This window comes from Neofelis nebulosa, chromosome 8 (genome assembly GCF_028018385.1).
Source record: "Neofelis nebulosa isolate mNeoNeb1 chromosome 8, mNeoNeb1.pri, whole genome shotgun sequence".
Classification (NCBI taxonomy): Eukaryota; Metazoa; Chordata; class Mammalia; order Carnivora; family Felidae; genus Neofelis; species Neofelis nebulosa.
This window is the reverse complement of record NC_080789.1, coordinates 120,538,376-120,552,349: the sequence shown is the minus strand read 5'-3', so window position 1 is coordinate 120,552,349 and position 13,974 is coordinate 120,538,376.

Sequence of the window (13,974 nt, the reverse complement as noted above, 5' to 3'; positions counted from 1 at the left end):
TCTTGGTCAAAGAGTACAAACTTCCAGTTATGAGATAAATGAGTTCTGGGGATCTGGTGTATAGCATAGTGACAATAATTAGCAATACTGTGTTGTATACTTGAAAGTTGTTTAGAGAATAAGCCTTAAATGTTCTCAATACAACAATAGCAAAAATGGTAATTATGTGACGTAATAGATGGGGTAATCATTTTCCAATATATATGCATATCATACCATCACATTGTACACCTTAAACATACACAATGTTGGGGCGCCTGGCTGGCTCAGTTTGCAGACATGTGACCCTTGATTTGGGGGTGTAATTTTGAGTCCCATGTTGAGGGTAGAGATTACTTAAAAATAAAGTTTTGGGGCACCTGGATGGCTCAGTCGGTTCAGCCTCTGACTTTGGCTCAGGTTATGATCTCACAGTTTGTGGGTTCAAGCCCCATGTCAGGCTGTGTGCTGACAGCTGAGAGCCTGGAGCCTGCTTTGGATTCTGTGTCTCCCTCTGTCTCTGTCCCTCCCCAGGTCACTCTCTGTCTGTCTGTCTGTCTCTCTCAAAAATAAATAAATATTTAAAAAAATTTTAATAAAGTCTTAAAAAAATGTACACAATGTTGTATGTCAACTATATCTCAATAAAGCTGGAAAAATATAAAAAAGAAGAAGAAGAAGAAGTGATTTAGGGCCTGAGTAGCCTTGTGAATGGGGGTGTCACAGATCATGATGGGCTCAGGGAAGGAAGACCAATTTTAGAAGCAGAGTGACTAGAATGGTAAATTATGAATTTTGTTTGGGGCACGTTAAGTTTGAGGAGCCCGTTAAATACCCTGGTAGAAATGTTGAAGTGGCAGATGTGCTAATCTGGGGCTCAAAGGAGAGGTAGCAAAGGGGCCTGAGAAAGGGATCGGCAAGGAGGAGGAGGACCTGGAGAGGGTGGGATCTCAGAATCCAGTGAAGAAACCATTCCAGGAGGAAGAAGGTGATGAAGCATCAAAAATGCTGCCAAAGGCCAAGTAAGACCAGGGCTCAGTTGACTGTTGACTTTGTCAAGGGGAGGTTAGTCACACTGACCTTAAATGAGAAGGTTTTCAGTGTTTGTGTGTGTGTGTAGCCGCAGGGGGGGTGGGGGTGAGGAGACGGGGGCCCAAAGGCAAGACTGTAAAGGGACCTATGAGGTCTTCTTAGTGGAGCTTCTTCTGTAGGCTCTGACTATAAATCAGAACTAAGAAATCACACAGGGTCATCTTTAGACATGTTGGAGAGGAGGTGCTTTCATTGTTATCAAAGCACATGAAATTTATAATGTTTTGAAATGTCAGGAGTGAACATCATTACTGAAATCCTAGAAATGGGAGACTTAGTTGAACAGCAATGAAAATGCTGTTACCCCCATCACTGTTCACAGAAGCATTGAGACAGCAGATGGCAGAGGGGACCTTAAATAGGTAATCTCACACCTGTCCCCATGCCCTCAGCACAGCACCTCCCTCACGTGGTTAGGGCCTGGCCTGCTCACCTTGCACAGGAAGGAGTGGATCTGCCACTCCTCACAGGTACTGGCACAACTTGGTGCCTTGGGGTGGAGGAGGGGACTGGGTTTGTTTGGGGACTGACTGGAAAGCTGAGCCCAGTGATGTGGCACCAGAGAGCAAAAGTGAAGATACGCTGAGGCAGACCACAGAGGGCTGAAGTGTGCGATCAAAAGGAGAATCAGAAGCCAGAAGAAAAGTGGACTCCAAAAGAAAGGAGATGGTGAGAAGAGATTCTGGAGATGGGAGGGAGATGGACAAAGATGGGCTTTTACGAGCATCAGGTCCATGTTTGTATGAGCCACCTGGACCCACTTCAAGGAACACAATGAGGACGATGCTCTAGAGTTATAGAACTGGGAGAAAAAGCTCACACACGCCCAAAAGGATCATCTCATAGGATCATCTCCTAGGGCCAGATTTGAGTTGTGTAGATACGGTGTCCCAAAAAGTATATCCCAAAAAGGATATACTGAAGTCCTGGCCCCCATCCACACCTGTGAGTATGACTCTATTTCGAAATGGGGTCTTCGTAGATGTAATTAGGTTAAGATGTGGTTCATACTGGAGTAGAGTGGGCCCAAATCCAATATGACTGGTGTCCTCATAAGAAGATTAAAATTGGACATAGACACAGAAGGAAGATGGCCATGTGAAGGTAAGGCAGAGATTGGAGTGATGTGCCACAAGCCTGGAGCTACCAGAAGCTGGAAGAGAGGAGGAACGATCCTTCCTTAGAGGCTTTGGAGGGAGCATGGCCCTTCCAACTGCTTGATTTCAGACTTCCAGCCTCCAGAAGTGTGAAGAAATACATATATCTTGTTTTAAGTTGTTCAGTTTTTCATACTGTGTGACAGAAGAAGCCCTAGGAAACTGATACAGGAACTATAGGCATTTTTGGACATCTCCATATATCTATATACATGAATCTGTATAAAGAAGATATTCTACCGCCTTTACAAATGCCTAAGAGGATGATGTTTTAAAAATCTCAAGTCAGGAAAAAAAATGCATAAAATCCAAATCAATGCCAATATTTATTTTTTCCCCCAAGTAATTAAACAAATGTAAGGTGGTGACGGAGGCTAGCTTCACTTGATTTCCAGTGAATAGTGTTGATGAGTCAGGACCATTACATCTCTGAGAAAATGCCCTGTAAAAAGCAAAATCTGAGTGTTGTGTTTACTAAAGTGATACCATATGTTGGTTGATTAACAAGTTGTCAGAATATTAGAAGTTCTTGGCTGATTACAAGAAGGAGCATCTGTTTGCTGAATCTCTTATCTAATGTGTGTACAGATATCGCCAGGTTTGGCACGTTTCCTAAATATCAGATATAAATTCCTGCAGTATTTAGCCTTCGGAGAGTAACATTGACGTACTGCTGGGGTTTAAGAAGTTTATTCTCAGGAAAGCAAATAAAGTGAGGCCAAAGACATGACATATGTACGTAAGAATGTTATGCACCGTTCAGAATCATTTTACCATCGTATCTTGTATCATCTACTACGACTCGTGTTTCCTTGAATGTCACTGGCATAGAAATTTAAGAAAAAAATATTAAATCCACTTTAGAGCTAGTTATTTATTTATTTATTTTAATTGAAACGAAATTTAATGTTTTTTGAGAGAGAGAGAGAGAGAGAGACAGAGTGTGAGCGGGGGAGGGGCAGAGAGAGGGAGACCCAGACTCCGAAGCAGGCTCCAAGTGGACGTATTTACTGCTTTACCTGTTGATCGACTTTAACGATACACTCTATTTCTAAAGAGGGGTACGGTTTACGGAAGCTTTCACCTTGCAGCCCTACAACCCTGTAAAATGGCCGGAAATTCCATCTCCATTTCACAGGTGAAGGATCCGTGGTGGAGCTGAGGTAAATCCATCTGGCACCGGCGAGCTGGAACGGGTAAAGGAAGCCAGCTTTTCTCAGTTCCCTTACCGCGCAACCTACCAATGCCATATATGCAGGAGCTGGTTGCAGATGTTCTGACAGGACCTAGTCAGGGTGAAGTTCTGTGGCCTTGCCCTTTGTTCCTTTCTACAACCGCTGTCTCATTCAGTCAGCCACCGTATACTGGGGTCGTGCCCTATTGGTTTCGGCAAGCAGATTCTGTCCGGAAGGAAAAAATTTCTTCTACCCTTGGAGTGTTTGGGGGCCTAACAAATTGAACCCACAAAAAAAACAGACTAAGGGGAGAAAAGGAATACAGATTTTATTAGTATTTTACATGGATGGGGCTTCTCAGAAAAGAAGTAAGACTCAAAAGAAGTGGTTAGACTCAGGGATTTATATACCATGTTAACAAAGGCTTTTCTTTGGGCTTCGATGGACAATAAATCATGGGAAAGTGACTACAAAATATGTGCAGGAAAACCAGTGAAAGATAAGGGTTATTTTAGTAAGATTTGTCTATGCAGACTTATCTCAGTGCCGACTGTGTCTCCAGTGATAAGGGTTGTTCTCCTTTTTCGGGAACAGGAATGGGGGACCCCTTCGCAAAAGGGAATTTATGCCCTGCTTTTAAGCAGAAAGGAGGAGGGCAGAGAGTTTGTCCTGTGTCTGCTGCAACTTAATTGCTTTCAGCTCAAAATCATTGTTATGCCAAAATGGAATATTTGGGGGGAGCATATCCTGATCCCTTTCAATCCCTCTCCACTGCTCATCAAAGCCAACATGAAATAAGTAAGGTGGAGAAAAAGGACTCTTCTTATGTTAACTGAGTTCACAGTCAGACTTATATTTCAGTTGTTCCATTTCTTTGGAAATTTCTCAGCATTCATGGTCTTAGAACTAAGTGCCTCTTTGACATAATGTACATACCACCTTCTTCTTTAGCCTTGATTCTTTGCCCTATATTTCTACAACATACATGAAGCCTACATTTTGGAGAAGTCTTTCAGTGCTTCAGAAAAATGGGGCATATTATGAAAACAGAGTATTTTTTTAAGTATCTCAAATTTTAACCCTTTATTTAAATTGCAAGTCAAGTATTACCTCTGGGAGTTTCTGGCTGTCATTCCTTTGCCCCACTTTGTCTTTACCCTCTTCTCTTCAGTGACTGGGGTCTGTGAATTAAACTGGCAAAAGGCAGGTTAACAGGAGAAGAGGTTTATTTCACATGCACGTAGGGAACCTCACATAAAAGAATTGGAAAGCCCTCGGGGTGCCTGGCTGACTCAGTTGGTTAAGCTCTGACTCTTGATTTAGGCTCGGATCATGAGTTTGAGCCCCTCGTCGGGTTCTGCATGGTCAGCATGGAGCCTGCTTGGGATTCTCTCTCTCCCTCTCTCTCTGCCCCTCCCCTGCTCGCATGTGCTCTCTTTCTGTTTATAAATAAACATTAAAAAAATTTTAAAAAGGAATGGAAAACCCCTCAAAGTGGGTGGATCTGGAAGCTTATACTAGTTTAATAAAAGGTGGTAAATTGTGGAGAGGTGACAGGACAAGGGAAAAAAAGGCTTGGGCTTCTAGAGTGGTTAATTGTGGAAAGGTAAATAAATATATGAGGGAAACTAATGGAAAATAAGGGTTTAGTAAGGTATGGATTTGGTAAGGTCTGTTACGCAGACTCAAATTGGTGCCTTCTCCAGTGATAAGAGGAGAGAGGGGAGGTAGGACGTCTTTACAAAGAGAAATTTATGCCCTTCTTTTAGACAGAAAAGAAGAGGACAGACAGTTCCCCCTGAATTTGCTGCTTCTCAGTTGTTTTCACTTCAAAATAATCCTTATGCTAATAACATGGCATATTTTAGGATGTCATACCCTGACCCCTTCATTAACTTCAAGGACCTCTCCAGTCAGGTCCTTCCTTATGTTTCTAGTCATATTCCAAACCATTCAATTTCTAGACCTTCTTTAGAGCAAAGTGCTTCACTCTTTGTCTGAACTCATGCTCCTATTGTCTGTAATACCATTTCTCCCTTCCAAACTTATCCTCAAATTTATTTTCCTATTTTAACATCTCCACAGACCTCCAGCCACTTCAGATGGCTTCTTCCTGTAAGTGCGTTGGGCTCTCATTGTCTGAGGAATTAATTTGACAATCTGTCATTTAGTCCTTCAGATGTGCAGTGGTTGTTTGAACAATTTCATAAATCTTCTGTTTTTATTTAACTTCTCACATTTTGTTCGCTTTGCCTATTTCTTAAAGTTTATTTTGAGAGAGAGAGTGTGTGTGTACCATGTGGGGGTGGAGCGAGGCAGGGAGAGAGGGAGAGAGAGAGAATCTCAAGCAGCTGTCAGTGCGGAGCCAGAGCTGGGGCTCCAACTCATGACCAGTGCGATCATGACCTGAACCAAAATCAAATTGGACACATAACCAACTGAGCCACCCAGGCGCCCCACTGCCTTTGTCTCTTTAACCTCAATTCTGCTTCTCTCCCCTTGCTGTCTGTATCCTTTGGAGTATTGCTTTCCAAAGTGTGACCTAAGGAAAAACTGGACCCAAATCCCCTGGAGTTCTTATTAAAAATGTAGATTCCTGGGACTGATCATGGATCTGCTAACTTGGCTTCCCAGGATTCTTCTGCATAGTGAAATTCATGAATCATTGATTTAGACAGCACATGTCATTCATTACTGTGTTCATTGAACAATGATTTCAGCACAAATTAGGTGCTAGGTACATGGAATTCAGCATTGATTGAGGCAGACATGGCCTGTTATCTTGGAATTTCTATCCTCCTTCGTGAAGCTGACAATGAACAAAGACTTAAAAGTATGATGTGGGTTACAAAGGTGAGACAAAAAGAGATATGCAAATATTTAAGTGGGCTTTGGGGGTGGGGTCCTGATGTGGCAGGGGTAGGTGTCAGGGGACACTCCCCCTGCTGACATAGTGTTGAGACCTGGGTGAGTAGGACTTGGCTTAGAAGTGCGGGTGGGAGGAAGAACCATGCACAAAGCTCTGAGGTGGGAAAGAGCATGGTCCCTTCTTTGGAGGGACAGGGAGCAAGGTCGACAGGACTTGAGCCCTCAGGCAGAAGTGAGGGAGGAACGCTTAGAGAAGTAAGAAGTGGTCAGATCCTGCAGGGCCTTGTGACCAGGCTGAGGAGTTTAGAACGCATCCTGAGGGCAGCTGGAAGCCATCAAAGGGACGGAGCAAGGTCACTCTTGTCTTTTGGATCATTTCAGCTCTAGATTAGAGCAAGCATGTGCCTCGGGAGACTACCTGGAAAGCTTTTACAGTTGTCCAGGAGAGAGGTGATGATGGTTTTGTCCAGAGTGCTGGGAGGATGAGTTCAAATGGTACATAGGAGGTCAATTAGGTGGGATTTGGTTATTAATATTGTGGTGAGGGAAAGGGTGGTGTCCGGGATGTCTTTCATTTTTGTTTTGATAACAGGGGTTGGAGCCATGCAATGCAGAGACACCACCACGCTGTGAGGACAAAATTACAAGTCCACTTTCAGGAGCGGAGATTTTGGAGAACCCATGAAACATTCAGGAGGAAACTGTCAAGTGCTTTTTCATATTTCTCATAGAAAAAGTGGAATTTAAGTGGGCTTTGAAAGAACTGTGGAATTTAGATTAGCACCAATGGGGATCCAGTTAGAAGACCACATATATGCTGATCCATCTTGGCGGGTTTTTCTTCTTCCTGGATATTTGGTGATCAGCTGAGTTCACAGTTCTGTATTTTTAAAATCCATCTTCAAAAGTGACTCTTTCCTACAAGGAGATTATGATGGCTTTGTTTGCTTGTTTGATTTTGTTTTTTAAGTTTATTTTGAGAGAGAGAGTGTGTGAGCAAGGGAGGGGCAGAGAGGGAGAGAGAGAACCCTAACCAGGCTTTGTACTGTCAGCATGGAGCCCGATACAGGGCTTGAACTCATGAACCGTGAGATCATGACCTGAGCCGAAACTGGAAGCCAGTTGCTTAACCAACTGAGCCACCCAGGCTCCCCTGCACTTGGTTTTGTTTAGGATGTAGGTGGGTAAATAGGGCTCTTTGTGTATATTTATGTTACTTGGGGAAGGGGAAGCTTAGTGGAGGTGTGCATGTTCTTTATTTTTTTATTTTTAGTTTTTAATGTTTATTTTTGAGAGAGAGAGAGAGACAGTATGAGCAGTGGAGGTACAGAGAGAAAGGGAGACACAGAATGCAAAGCAGGTTCTGGGCTCTGAGCTGTCATCACCAAGCCCAACACGGGGCTCAAACCATGAACCGTGAGATCATGACCTGAGCTGAAATCGGACACTTAGCCGACTGAGCCACCCAGGCACCCCAGTATGCATGTTCTTTAACATTTATCTGTAAACATGACTTGTGTCATCCAGCTGTGGATGAGCTCAGATATACTTGGAGATACCAGAGAACTCCATGAAGAGGATAAAAACAAACAAGAACTACGTCATGGTGTACGGACCTCTCAGTGATACTGGTGAAATTTCATGCCCAGTGAGAAATTTTAGCAGGAAATTGTTTTCAAGAATGAAACTGTCTTTGCACTCTAGCCACGCAGTGGTTTACATTAGATATGCCTCCTCCAATACAGCCTAATATCCAGAGAAGAGCAGGTCATGGAAAGGCCTGGGTTCTCCTTCTACCCCTCTTCCTTTGATTTTCCTTCCCTGTTTTCTGTTCATCATCTGCTTCTCATTTTCCTTCACAAAAGAGAATAATGAATAAAGAACCAATGGGGCTAAATTACTGTGCCCTAAAAATGATCACCCTCGGTCATTGTCCTCTAAGTTTCAAAAATGACTCAAAAAGCTTTGTAACTGAGCCTGAATGATGAATGTGGAAGCATGGGCATTGGATTGGTCCTTATATTTTAGTATAAGAAACCTCTCCACGCAGTTCCTGAGCAATGCTCAGTTTGACTCTGCTTGGTTATTCTTAGTGGCAGGGGGCTCCCCCTGTATTTTAAGAAGCAACCAATTGTGTTACTAAATCTAATTAGACAGAATATCTTTCCTAAAATGAACCAAAATAAGCCCACTCACTGACACGTGACACTTGTTCCACACTTCACAGCAGCATAGAATAAATCTATTCTATATTCTGTGTGACAGCCTTTCAAATGTATCAAGACAACTGCCATGTCTCCTCAAGCCTTCTCCTCCACAAACTAAATGTCTCCAATTCCCTCGGACGCATTTCTTATAGGACACAGTTTCTGCATTCTTCAACATCTTTCTGAAAACCGGTCTCCTCTGGGCCCTCTCAAAAGGCAGTCACCCCTTTCTGAGTGACGCCCACACTGACCAGAGTCATGTTGGCCGGACAGCTGCCTCTTAGTTGATCTTGTGTTTCTTTCAATGACAAAGACTTCATTTTAAACAGAGGACAATGAGTGGGGACCAAAGGCTGTGTGGGATGCGTGTTGTGTTTAGAGCGCTGAGACATTCTGAGGTTGGTGGAATATTTATGTTTGGTTTATAACAGAGTGGTTTTTCATTTGTGAGGCTCGAATCATGCTGAATCCCAGTGAAATTACTGGGTAATAAATGGGAAGGGCTCTAAATTCCTTCAGAGCAAAATGGGAAGATGTTCCCCCTTTTTCACTTTTCATGTGGCAGTTGTACCTTAATCTGCTTTTAGGAACAGCTGTTGTAACAGATGTTCATTTTAGATGGTATAGTTTTCGTGTGTGTGTGTGTGTGTGTGTGTGTGTGTGTGTGTGTGTGAGGGTTTTTTTTTTTCTGTTAGTATACCTAGCAAAATCCTTTTTATGAAGAAATGTTTATGAAAACCCAGATCTTTTTTCTAGTGCAAATAGGCTATCATCTGTATAGTGCCTTCACACTTCACCCACACTGCTATGCACCTTCCAAGGGCATGGTCCTCTGCTCCACATTCTGTATGGTTTTGCCTGCAGCTGGCACCCCTTCCTCACCTCATGAGACTCCCAGTGCAGGCTTATGGAGAACGGGGTGGGGTGGGGGGTCTCTAGTCAACAGAGAGGGTCTAATAGGAACAAGAAAGTTGGCCTCATAAGTAGCAGTATTACACTTAAAACCAGGAGCAGCAGAAGACTGCTACTGTTCCTAGTTATCCACACTACTAGCTTTGGGGCCTGAGCCCCACAGAGAGTCATTGCAACTATGAAATCACAGACGTGCTGGCGAATCCTGGTCTTGGTTGGTGCAGGAACAAAAACTATTGTCTCAGGGAAAACAAGTTGTTTCTCTCATTACATATAACATATAACATGGCCATGTGTAACATTTATAAAATATGTGTTTCTGTATGTAAAAAGAGAAAGAGACACAATGCTGAAATAATGGTTTTCACTGACCTAAAAGTGTGACCTTCAATGAAAGAAGAGACTCTCAGGAAGAGGTGGCCCTTCCAACTTCTGTTTCCCATTTACCTATGATCTGAAAAGAGAAATTCCTTGCTAAAGAATGAACTCTTGGGATCACCTTTTACCCAACCATCACTGTTGTAAAAGTCTTTACACTGTTGTAAAACCGCGGGTAACATTCCAGTATTCGAACAGTGTTGATGCTCCAAGAAGATATGCCTCATGTCAAGTCCACAACATAAGGAATTCTGGCCGAGGGAAGTTACAAGGGCATGCACCAGGTCAGTACCCAGTTCTGCAGTTTGGTTGATACATGCTTAATAAGAATCTCCTCCAAGACATGCTTTTTAGCATTCTCTGGGAAGACCTCTTCCTCTGTTGTAATTATCTGCTATTTTATTATTCTTTATTTTAATAAGTAATCTGCATACGTGATAAAAAAAATCAGAATACTAATTCATACTTCTATTACCTGATTTGCCAGCTTTCAGGAATGCCTTCTGACTCCCCATTCTAAGAATTAGGAAAGGGACATAACTATCCTAACTTTTATTCTCTCGTCCCAATACACGTTACCAATATTGTTCTTTGTAAATGGCCATTGTTCATAAAATTTAAGTTCTGAAATTTTAATTTCTACAGTTGTCTTGGTTTTCGTCCTAAATGGATTCTATCCTCAAGGCAGCCTTTTCCTCCAGCTTTTTGAAATCCTCTCTTGGATGATTGGGGTTTGGTCTTCCAATATTTCTTCAAAAAGGCTCACAGAAATTATTTTCCTGAGTTCTTAAAATTGAAAATCATTTTCCTTGTTACATGAATGACCATGTGAAGTGTAGAATTCTTCAGTCACACTTGACATCTTGGAAGTTTTTACTGTTCCACACTTACTTGCAGAGTTGACTTTTTCCCTTGTATGATTTGATCTGTATCAGTTTTTGTCTTAGTCTATATTTCGACCTGTAGATTCAAGTCTTTTATTTCAGAACAGCTTCCTGAATTAGCTTTGGATATTATCATATCTTTTCCTCTTACTTGGGCTTCTCCAGAGATGCCTATTATTTAGAAGTTGGATCTCCTTCATTTTCCTCGGTTATAAGGAATTTTTATTTACTCAATTTCACTATCCCCCCTCCTGCAACCCCCCCCCCCGGCTAATTTTACTTAGTTTCCTCAACTCTATACTCTCTGACTCTCCTCTTTTCCTCTTCCAACATTGCCTCATGTCTAAGTTCACTTTATTTATGTGACTTTGAAACTTTACTCACAACCAGGCCCCCCAGCCCAGTCTGTGTCTTTAGGATGTGTTCATAATTGGTTTCTGAAGACCTGATTAGGGATCCAGTCTTTCACTCCATTTTCCTTAACCTGAGCTTCCTTCCTTGTCACAACATCATGGGTTCATCAAGCTCTTTTCTCTCCTTCTTTCCTCTTTTACATTTGCTCACATAACTTGTGTAGCTGACTGACTGACCATAAACAAGCTCTTCACAGCCTCTACCTTGCCTCCTAGATCATCTGTTTCTTTGCCTTCACTACTGCATTCTGTGCTTTTACACTGTTCCCACCTTATTGTGAAGAAGCCAATTTTCAACAGTGAAAAGAACGAGTAACCTTGGGAAATCAAGGGATTAACCCTGAGGGGGTTGACCTCATGCATGCAATGTCTTTGAAGTCCAGCGTTTTATCTTAAAAAGAAAGCAATGTTTTTGTTCAACTCCATGATTTCTGTGTTTCTTTTAAATGTTTGTGGGAAGTGGTCCAAACTATTTGGCTATCGTTACTTGACTCCCCTACCTTACTTCCAATGTTTGAGTAAAACTGAAGCCACAAAGAGATAAACCATAATAATAAAGAGGTTTCAAGTACTTTCTAGCATGCCAATGGGGATCCTCAGGGGTGTGAGGATCTCAGCCATGGATCAACCCCACTATAAAATAGGACCCCCCATTTGCATCTTTGACTCTCTGGCCTCTGACCAGAGTACATATTTGTACTGTACCAGGTACATATTTGTCTTTCCATAGTTGTTTGTAGAACTGACCAGAACTGAAGTGGGGGAGATTTCTTCTCCACATTCAATAGTCCACTCTCTATTTTAGCTTATTCTCATTGCCTGCTAGCCGAAATGCAATTGTTCGTTGTACTGAAGGAAAGATCAAGGTGAAGCCTTAAGGAATCAACTGTAATGTGTGTTTATACTGTGATTGCCAAGACTCAGGTCTTGAAATAGGTGTTTCTTGTCATCCCCTCAAGCATCAAGGAGAGCAGACATTTTTCTTGAGCCTCAATGAGGGAGTCCAGTGGACTGTCGGGAACACAGGCCCTGCACTCAAACTGCCTGATTGCAAACCGTGGTATCACCCTTGATATTTGTGTGCCCATGGGCTTGTTCGCTGACCCGTCAATGCTTCATTTTCCTCATCTGTTATATGAGGATAATAAGAATACGTGCCTCATCGGGTTGTTGAGAGAAACCCACGATGCCATGTGTGAACGTGTTCAACATCAATCCTGAGACAAAGTATGCCCTCATTAAATGACAGCTGTTCTTACCACTAAATAGTTGACTGATGAGTCCAAAACATTTTGTCTAAAAATACTTTGAAAATGTGACCCCAAGACTAGGTAGCAGCTCTAGACACTAAGTAACTGCCTTTGTATGAAACTCCATAATTCCCACAATGAATATAGCAATTAAAAATCTTTTTCCATTCCCCTTATATACACATACATGTACACTGTCATCCAGAAGTAGTAAAATAGTTAGAGGAGGAAGGTGTTGCCTACAGGTCTTGTGCTATAGTCATTTCTCACCCTTCTCAAGCCTGAACTTTCCCGACAGCTTTGTGTGCCTGGGGTGCTAAAGCACCGACCTCAGAGTAGAACAGTAAGTCGCCTTGGATCCCCCCACCGAGCTTTAGAAGTTAGCTTTGGAGTTTTCTCATATAACAGGATTGCCCTAGTTGACAAACATAAGGAGCCCAGAAGTTTCTCCTACTCACAGATTCCCCCATTCTTCCATATGTCCTGGGAGAGCCCAGTGCTATCTAGGAATTCCAGAATTAGAACAAGCCATTGAGAATGTCATGTTTAAGGGTAGGCAGCCTGCTGACTAGTTATTTTCTTAACATCTTCCCATCCTTTGGCATCTACTCCAGGAAACGCCAGCCAGAACTCTCCAATTAGCTACCATATGGATAGCATCTATAAGAAAACAACGTATAATCTATATCAGTTACGTGCTCTGATGAACACAATTTCATGGCCAGGAAAGGGTAACAAGGATGTAGGTTTGTCACACTGTCCTCTTAAAAAGTTATCAGGCAACCTTACACCAGAGAGTATTTTTTCATAGCACAATTTTACTCTGTTTAATGTGATTTAAAGACCCGCATGTTTGCCGATTGATTTGGTCAAGAGTAAGAAACATTTAGCAGGCAGAATAAGAAAGTTCTCTGTTTGGGAGAAGTATTTATGGTTTTGAAATTCCTGCAGAAGTCCAGATGAGGATCAAAGTCCAAGGCATAAAATAATCATTGTGACCTTACTTTCCAGAAGCAATCCCACAAGGTTAAGTGCTTCACATGTTCTTTGTTCAGGGTCCAGACTTCAAGAGAAGCACATTTGAGACAGATGATGTGGGGCCATGCTGGGGTCCTCCAACCCCGAACTAAAGGTCACACCCAGATAAGGACTAACGAGATCTCTAATGTACTGAAGAAAAGTATAGGGTCTAATGAATTTGTTCTGGGTTTGTGACCAGAAGTGACATTAACAATGGCTGGGGTGATCCTTACAGAAAGAAGCTTGGGGCACTTAAATGGCTCAGTTGATTGAGTGTCAGACTTTGGCTCAGGTCATGATCTCTTAGTTCATGAGTTCGAGCCCCACATCCGGCTCACCGCTGTCAGTGCAGAGCCTGCTTCGGATTCTCTGTCCCCTCTCTCTCTGCCCCTCCCCACTAACATTCTCTCTGTCTCAAAAATAAATCAACATTAAAAAAAGAAGCAGGAAGCTTATAGAAAATGGCATCTGGGTGGCCCAGTTGGTTAAGTGTCTGACTTTGGCTCAGGTCACAATCTCAAGGTTTGTGCGTTCGAGCCCGGCATCAGGCTGTGGAGCTGTGGAGCCTGCTTGGGATCCTCTCTCTGCCCTTCCCCTACTTGTGCTCTCTCTCTCTCAAAACAAATAAATAAACTTAAA